Raw genomic sequence first — 9,054 nt, 5'->3', positions numbered from 1 at the left:
ACATCTTTGGACTGTGGGAGGAAACCGGAGCACCCGGAGGAAACCCATGTGCTTGTTTTCGTCATTGGGCTATCTCAGTCTAACCAATAAAGAACAACTATTTGGATGAGGTTTTGCAGGTCAAACCACCTATCTATGAAGCTGTGTACGGTAATATACCGGATTATACTGGAACTGTGCCTTCAAGAGAAATCAGTCTCAGTCTGTAAATCAGTTGAGCTGAGTGTCCAACTTCTAGATGTTAATGATTGTTTTTGTTATTCCTCATTCAGATACCAAGGTTTATGCTGCAATGGGAAACCATGATATTCATCCAAAGGGTCAGTTCCCTGCTAGTGGCCACGTACTTTACAATCAAACTGCAGAGCTGTGGGCCCAGTGGCTGGAAGCAGCATCGAATCCCACTTTCCAGCAAGGTAATGTTTTCACACCTAAAGCAGATCCGAGCACTGCCAAGTTGTTGCAAGTGTTTTTAATTTTAACCTCTGCATAAATCATCCCTAGTGTCACCGCACCACACCCGCCATCCCGCAAAACCCCCAAATAAAAAGTCAAGACGTCACGTTGGTTAAATTATTTGTGAAACATTTTGCCTCAAGCACTGCATCGTCCTTCTGCTCACAGCTCCACAACTGACAACCTTCCCATACCTTGAAAGGGTTCAGAAAAGATTTACAAGGATGTTGCCAGTGTTGGAGGGTTTGAGCTACAGGGAGAGGCTGAATAGGCTGGGCTATTTTCCCTGGGGCATCGGAGGCTGAGAGGGGGGGCGCCCTTATAGACGTTTATAAAATCATGAAGGGCATGGATAGGGTGAATAGCCAAGGTCCTTTTCCCAGGGTAGGGGAGTCCAAAACTAGAGGGCATTGGTTTAAGGTGAGAGGGGAAAGATTTAAAAGGGACCTGAGGGGCAATGTTTTCACACAGAGAGTGGTGCATGAATGGAATGAGCTGCCAGGGGAAGTGGTGGAGTCTGGTACAATTACAAAATTTAAAGGCATATGGACAGTTACATGAATAGGAAGGGTTTAGAAGGATATGGGCCAAATGCTGGCAAATGGGACTAGATTAATTTAGGATATCTGGTCGGGTTGGGCAGAAGGGTCTGTTTCTGTGCTGCACAGCCCTGTGACTGTATGGCTTTATTTAAAGGTTAATGAATAGATAAAGCCATCTTCCATGTGAGATGGCACAGTTCAAAATACAACTGGAAGGGTTGGATTCCAGAGAGAAGAACCTGATCACAAAGCAGCCTTTTTTGATTCTTATGTTTCAACAAGGGTTCCTTTGGGAAGGCGGGTATGCAGTGGACTAATCTGCTGAAGGACATTTAGGGATGGGCAAAAGGCAGCAATGTGAACATTCCAATAACAAATGGAACAAAAATGAAGGCAGCTTACTGTGCACTGTCCTCCAGAGTTTAATCACCTGTTTATGTGAATCGCCTGCTTCATGCCAAACTCTGCATAGTATTTTTCCACTGTACATGCACACTGATTGCACTCACAGCCTTCCGCATTCATTTCTAGGTGCCTTCTACACAGACAGGCTGTTGCATCAGGAAGGACAGCGTATGATTGTCCTGAACACAAACTTCTACTACAACAAGAACGAACTGACAGTGGGTCTGAGTGACCCTGCTGGCCAGTTCCAGTGGTTCAATGACACCCTCTCCAGAGCCTCCGCAGCAAACGGGAAAGTAAGAGATTATGCTCGATGTTTGGTTTAGAGTCACAGAGATGCGCAGAAACAGACCTTTTGGTCCAAATTGCCCATGTTGACCAGACATTCTACATTGATCTAGGCCCATTTTCCAGCATTTGGCCCATATCCCTCTAAACCCTTCCTATTCAGACACCCATCCAGATGCCTTTTAAAATGTTGTAATTGTATCAGCCTCTACCACTTCCTCTGGCAGCTCATTCCATACATGCACCACCCTCTGTGTGAAAAAGTTGCCCCTTAGGTCCCTTTTAAATCTTTCCCATCTCACCTTAAACCTATGCCCTCTAGTTTTGGACTCCCCTGCCCTAGGGAAATGACCTTATCTATTCACCCTATCCATGCCCTTCATGGTTTTATAAACTTCTATAAGGTCACCCCTTAGCTTCTGATGCTCCAGGGAAAATAGCCCTAGTCTATCCAGCCTCTCCCTACAGCTCAAACTCTCCAACCCTGGCAACATCCTAGTAAATCTTTTCCGAACCCTTTCAAGTTTCACAACATGTTTCCTATAGCAGGGAGACCAGAATTGAATGCAGTATTCCAAATGTGGCCTAACCAATGTACTGTACAGCCGCAACATGACCTCCCAACTCCTATACTCAATGCACTAACCAATAAAGACAAACATACCAAAAGCCTTCTTCACTACTCTCTCCACACAATAGTACACAGAAGCTGACACTATGTTCAAAAGAGAAACAGACGTTTAAACGATGCTTATCAAGGCCAAAAGTGCTTTATAGACAGTGAGATAACAAGGTGTACAGCTGGATGAACACAGCAGGCCAAGCAGCATCAGAGGAGCAGGAAGTATTTCTTGAAGTGCCATCACTGTTGTAATGTAGGAAATGCAGCAGACTCCCACATGTAGCAATGAGATCAATAGCAAAGCAAAAGAATATTTCCCAGAGTTCACATTTGCCACTCTTTCGCATCCGTGGATTCTGTGCAGTGAACCAACCATGGAAGGAAGGTTTTGTTGTGATAGGATTCTGTGCAGTCAGAATGCTAAGATGAAATCCACTGCCCTGCAGCTCTAGGCACTATGGATGGTACAAGGGGCAGCATGGTGGCTCAGTGGTTAGTACTGCTGCCTCACAGTGCCAAGAGCCCAGGTTTGATTCCACCCTCAGGCAACTGTCTGTGTGGAGTTTGCACATTTCCCTGTGTCTGTGTGGGTTTCCTCCCACAGTCCAAAGATGTGCAGGCTAGGTGGATTGGCCATGCTACATTGCCCCATAATGTTCAGGGATGTGTAGATTAGGGGGATGGGTCTGGGTGGGATGCTCTGAGGGTCAGTGTGGACTCGTTGGGCCAAAGGGCCTGTTTCCACACTGTAGGGATTCTGAGAAAGGTGTGAAAACCGTAGAGTGGGCAGATTACACAATTTTCCAACTGGGGTGATACTATGGCTTTAAGAGGTATATTTTCACCTTTTTTTTAATGAAGAAAAGTTGTGAGAGAGGTGACAAGCAGTCTATACAGAGCCAATAAAGTAAACAGTGTGTGAGGCCTTGGGTTTATTTTTAAAGTTGAAACAATAGAAGCAGCCTGAATGGGTGGGGTCAAGTTCCCACAGAAGCAGGGTTTTTAGTATCAGTTTTTCAGTGCTGGTTGCTGGGGTCTTGAAACTGGATATGGAAGCTGCTGTACATCTGTCTCTGCTACTCTCCCTCTCAGAGTTTTCTTTTGATGATTTTCCTCCCAGACTGAGAATTGCCTGCTGTGAGACAATCTATTTTACTGAATTTGCCTTTGCCAAGGGCGCGTTTATGGGATATTACTATATTGGAACAGTTAACTGTTTAGAAGTTAAATAATCTATTATTCTGTTAAGTTTTCCAATAGAGTGAAGTTATTCCAATTTCTTCTTTCTTTTGTTTGTATTTTAATGATAGTGCATGAATAAATTGTGTTTTGCTTCAAGATTGGTAGTTTGGCCAATCAAATTGCATCTGGAGCGCAACACTTAAAATAAGAAAAAGTTAAGGTCTAAGCTATTTTCTGAAAGAGTTTGAGGGAGTTTGATTTAGTCCATAACAAGCTCATGATCACTATCCAGTAAAAATGTTTGCAAAAGGTCCTAGGCCAGGAATATCAAGTGATGGGCCTGTCACTAAATTATTAATCAACCGTTAGCGACTATAGGCTCGTGTACAATGGGTTGCCACTGGATGGAGATAGGTGAGGCCTACAGGAACATTTTGAGCCTTCGAGGAAGGATTAGAATTAACCTGTGAAATCCTATTGTCAGATTTACATCATTGGGCATGTACCTCCTGGATTCTTAGAGTAGAAAAGGGGAACACACTGGTTCCAGGACAAATTCAACAAAAGGTATATTGAAATCATTTAAAAACATAGCCATGTGATAGCAGGACAGGTTTTTGGACATCAACATTGTGACAGCTGTAAAATTTTCTGCTCCAATGACGGTACTGTATGAATAATCCCTTCCCATTAAAATTAAATTAATATAAATTATTACAAAATTCAATCTTTGTATGGATCAGGCGAAAGGGAAATAACAAGTGTATAGTTTGTGCAGTGAGTGTTAAGGGAGTTCAGATAAAATAGCTCTGTCCACTTATTCTCCCAACTAGCTTTTAGGTTCAGCAACAATTCACCTCAATCTTAAAGTATACAGCACAACTCACACAAAGGATGCAACACTTCACTGCTATGAGTGCAGTACTGACTTAAAGATATTTTGTAGGGACCCCTGGATTTCTTGTATAATTCAAGGCTTTTCAGCACACATCAGAATACTGCTTTGGTGTGGTTTTGTGGAGTTAAGGAGAACACAATATGAATACACCTTTATTGCCCAGCATCAGCAACAAGCCCTCTCACTTATGCTGTGAGGATGCAGAGTGAAGTCCCAATCCACATTATACCATTGTCACACTTGCATTTAATATTCCAGCCACGCTGTGCCCTCTCTTAGCTATGACTGATAAGTGAATGACAATTTAGATTTGTGAAGTCATGGAATGGTTAGTTTTCGATTTAATTTGATTTGATTTATTATTGTCACACACTAAGATACAATTAAATTGTGCGCTCACCAGACAGATCATATCTTACGAAAGTACATCGAGGTAATACAACAGAATGCAGAACATAATGTTACAGCTAATATTTAAGAGGTCCAATCATAAATCTAATAACAGTGGGGAAGAATCCCTTTTTGAATCTTTTGGGACATGCTTTTAAATTTTTATATATTCTACTCGAGGGAAGAGGTTATAACCAGGGTGGGAGGGGTCTTTGATTATGTTGGCTGCCTTCCCGAGGCAGTGGGAAGTATGGATGGAAGGTTGGTTTGCTTGATGGACTGCGCTGTGTTCACAACTCTATGTAGTTTCTTTATTTTTCCTTTATACATTCACAGGATGAGGGCATCACTGGCCAGGCAGCATTTATTGCCCATCCCTAATTGCCCAGAGGGCAGTTAAGAGTTAACTGTATATTGCTGTGGGTCTATAGTCACATGTAGGCCAGAACCAGGTAAGGATGGCAGTTTCCTTCCCTAAAGGACATTAGTGAACCAGATGGGTTTTCCCCCAACAATCGGCAATAGATTTATGGTCATCATTAGATTCTTAATTCCAGATATTTATTGAATTCAATTCCCACCATCTACCGTGGCAGGATTTGAACCCAGGTCCCTGCAACATTATCTGGGTCATTAAAGCACATTGCCTGATTTTTCCTTTGGCACCAGGATGATAATTAAGAATAATCTCAAGCATCTTTCAGGTTGGATGCTTGGATAATACAGAGATTAACGGTCCAGTGATAATACCACTAGGCCATCATCTCCCTCTTCTTGCAGTCTTCGGAAGAGCAGTTGCCTTACCAAGCAGTGATGCATCTGGATAGGATGCTTTCAATGGTGCATCTATAAATATTGGTAAGAATCATTGTGGACATGCTGAATCTCCTTAGCCTCCTCAGGAAGTAGAGGCATTGGGGTGCTTTCTTGACTGTAGCATTGATGCGAATGGACCAGGACGGATCATTGGTGATATTTACTCCTAGAAACGTGAAGCTCTTGACCAGTTCCATCTCAGCAACATTGATACAGACTGGGGTGTGTCCTCCTCTCCACTTCCTGATGTCAATGACCAGCTCCTTCATTTTGCTGACACTGAGGGAGAGATTGTTGTCTTCACACCAGGCCACTAAGCTGTCTATCTCTTTCCTGCACTCTGTCTTGTCATCGTTTGAGATCCGACCCACTACAGTGGCGTCATCAACAAATTTGTAAATGGCGTCAGAGCTGAATTTAGCCACACAGTTGTGAGTGTATAAGGAGCATAGTAAAGGGTGGCGTACACAGCTTTGCAGGGCAGTGATGTTGAGGATTATTGAGGAGGAGGTGTTGTTGCCGATCCTCACTGATTGCGGTCTGTGGGTCAGGAAGCCAAGGATCCAGTTGCAGAGGGGGGAGCGGAGTCCTAGATCTTGGATTTTGGAGATGGGTTTTGTTGGAATTGTGGTGTTGAAGATGGATAAATAGATCAATAATCAATAAAAGTCAATACACTGGAGCCTGACGTAGGTGTCCTTGTTATCCAGATGTTCCAGAGATGAGTGTAGGGCCAGGGAGATGGCATCTGCCACAGATCTATGGCAATGGTAGACAAATTGTAGTGGATCAAGGGAACCTGGGAGGCTGGAGTTGATGTGAGCCATTATTAACCTCTCGAAGCACTTCATAATGACCGATGTCAGAGCCACGGAGCGGTAGTCATTAAAGCACATTGCCTGATTTTTCCTTTGGCGCCAGGATGACAGTTAAGAATAATCTCAAGCATCTTTCAGGTTGGATGCTTGGATAATACAGAGATTGAAGGCTTGGTCTTCATTAGGACGGACTGGAATAAAGACCCAAGCATGAAAACCCAATGAACTGCAGATGCTGGAAATCAGAAACAAAAGCAGAAATAGTTGGGAAAACTCAGCAAGTCTGTGGAGAGAGAGCAGTGTTGACCTATTCAGCCTCTCCCTGTAGCTCAAACCCTCCAACCCAGGCAAAATGCTTGCGAACTTTTTCTGAACCCTTTCAAGTTTAACAACATCTTTCCTATAACAGGCAGAATTGAACACTTTAGGAATGCTTTGGGTTTCACTTGATCTGCACTATTCGATAGACACTGAATTTACTGGCCTTACTTTGGCAAACGTCACCCTACATATTATCCTTATAAGTGTTAATATTTTATATATTTATATATTGAGGTTCATAGTCTGTACGTGGAAAACGTATCCCAGTTTTCCTTTGACTCTTCCCCTTACTGTTTCAGGTTTTCCCAGAGCATTCCTACACCCTTTCCAGTACATTCGATGTTCTTAATGTAAAACAGAGACAATAACGAAACCCAATGCTCTAGGTTTGGTCTGAACAATGTATTAAACCATCATAGACAGAATAATAACTTCCAAGCATAATCTCTGCATGCTTATCCTCAGCTGCCCTGTCCCTGAAAGACAACTTGCCATCATTTTTCTAATTATCCGTCACATTATCTGGACAATAAACGCGATAAGTTTACAACTTTCGCTGCTGTTGCTGCTTGTAGCTTCTGTTGCCAAAGGTAGTCCACATTCATTTGTCTTCAGCCATCATCAAACATCCACTGTAATACATTTGCTTCTAATCTGTAACAACCAACTTCCAACTAAGCTAAGGTTGTCCATCTTTCTACTGCCTTTCATTTGTCCTCTCTAGAACAGCTCTCTTCTCACCTCTGATCCAACCGAATTGCTGACATTTTCCTTCCTGGATATCACTGTTCAGATTTACTCTCACCCTTCTACAATCGCATTTGTATTTTGGTCTGAATATGGGGTGTGGGTGGAAGTGTGTGGAAAGGCACACCTTCTGAGATAGTTTTTGTTGCTCTGTGAGACCCAGCAAAGACAAATCCTGTTCTACTAACTGGGCAGTGATATCACATGTCTCATCCCCTCACACTTTGCAGTATGTTACAGTTGTCAGTGATTATTTTCCATTTGTCTGTTTAATTACACATTTGATGAAAACTGCTCTGAAGTGACCTTGAGGTTTCCCCTAAAATGCTCAATCAGAACCTAGCTGGATTGACTTTGCAATTAGAGTCATAGAGTCATACAACATGGAAACAGACCCTTTGGCATGGGGTGGCGATGGCCTGGTGGTATTATCACTGGACTGTTAATCCAGAGACCCAGATAATGTTCTGGGGACCTGGGTTCAAATCCCACTACAGCAGATGGTGGAATTTGAATTCAATAAATATCTGGAATTAAGAATCTCATGATCACTGTGAATCCATTGTTATGGGGATGGGGGGGGAGCCCATCTGGTTCACTAATGTTCTTTAGGGAAGGAAACTACCATCCTTACCCTGGTCTGGCCGACATGTGGCTCCAGACCCACAGCAATATGGTTGACTCTGAACTGCCCTCTGGGCAATAATTGCTGTCTAGCCAGCAATGCCCTCATCCTGTGAATGAATAAAGGAACCAGTCCGTGCCAAGCTAACACGAGCTCCCCCCTTGCCTGCATTTGGCCCATATCCATGTACCCTATCCAAATGTGTTGTAAATTTCTTTACATTTGGTAAGAGTGGATGAAGAACTTTACTGGGCGCAAACAAGCATGTGTTGTGCACACTGTCTTCAGCTTTTCCAATCTTGTGCACAGTTGTGAAAATACAGCTCTGATGTCTTCAGGCTGATCTTCCCAACTTTCCAGTTCCTCCACTCTGGAAATAAAATGCAGGCTTTCTTACTTTAGACAGTCCCATTCTGGTTCAGTGTCACATACAAAGTATCAGCGGTTATTTTTCATTCCCTGTATTGTAGAGTTGCATTCGGTTGTCCTATGACCTTCTACACTTCTTGAGCCATATAATGAGGTGGTTGAAGAAAACATAATCAGGAGCAGAAGTGGGCCATTCAGCCCCTCGAACCTGTTCTCTCTCCAGAGCGGCCCGTCTCTCACAGTCCTGACTGCCAAACTCCTTGCAAAATCACTCCATTCCTGTGGGTAAATCACTACAAGTTCCCTTTAATTCACCTACTTATTAAGAAATCTCACAGGCAATCACGCAATGAAACAATGATTTAAACCTTATTGCATGTAGCAACCAAAATAAGACCCCTCAGGTGAACAGGTTAAGCCCTCACAACCCAACTTGGTTAGTAGCCGATTAATGACGGAATTTAGCTATGATCCCACCAACAGCGTCTGTCTCTGAATGTGTCCAGGGTTCAGTCCTCGTGCGGCGTTCTTCTTCAAAGTTCTCCTAATGAAGACTTCTGCTGTTCGATCTGATA

At 43.1% G+C, this 9,054-nt stretch overlaps 1 pseudogene; it reads left to right on the top strand.

Moving 5' to 3' along the window:
* Positions 1–9,054, top strand: part of LOC109920766 — a 31,530-nt pseudogene that overhangs the window by 10,621 nt on the left and 11,855 nt on the right.

Source organism: Rhincodon typus, chromosome 12 (assembly GCF_021869965.1).
Source record: "Rhincodon typus isolate 14 chromosome 12, sRhiTyp1.1, whole genome shotgun sequence".
Classification (NCBI taxonomy): Eukaryota; Metazoa; Chordata; class Chondrichthyes; order Orectolobiformes; family Rhincodontidae; genus Rhincodon; species Rhincodon typus.
This window is presented reverse-complemented; position numbering and strand designations above follow the sequence as displayed.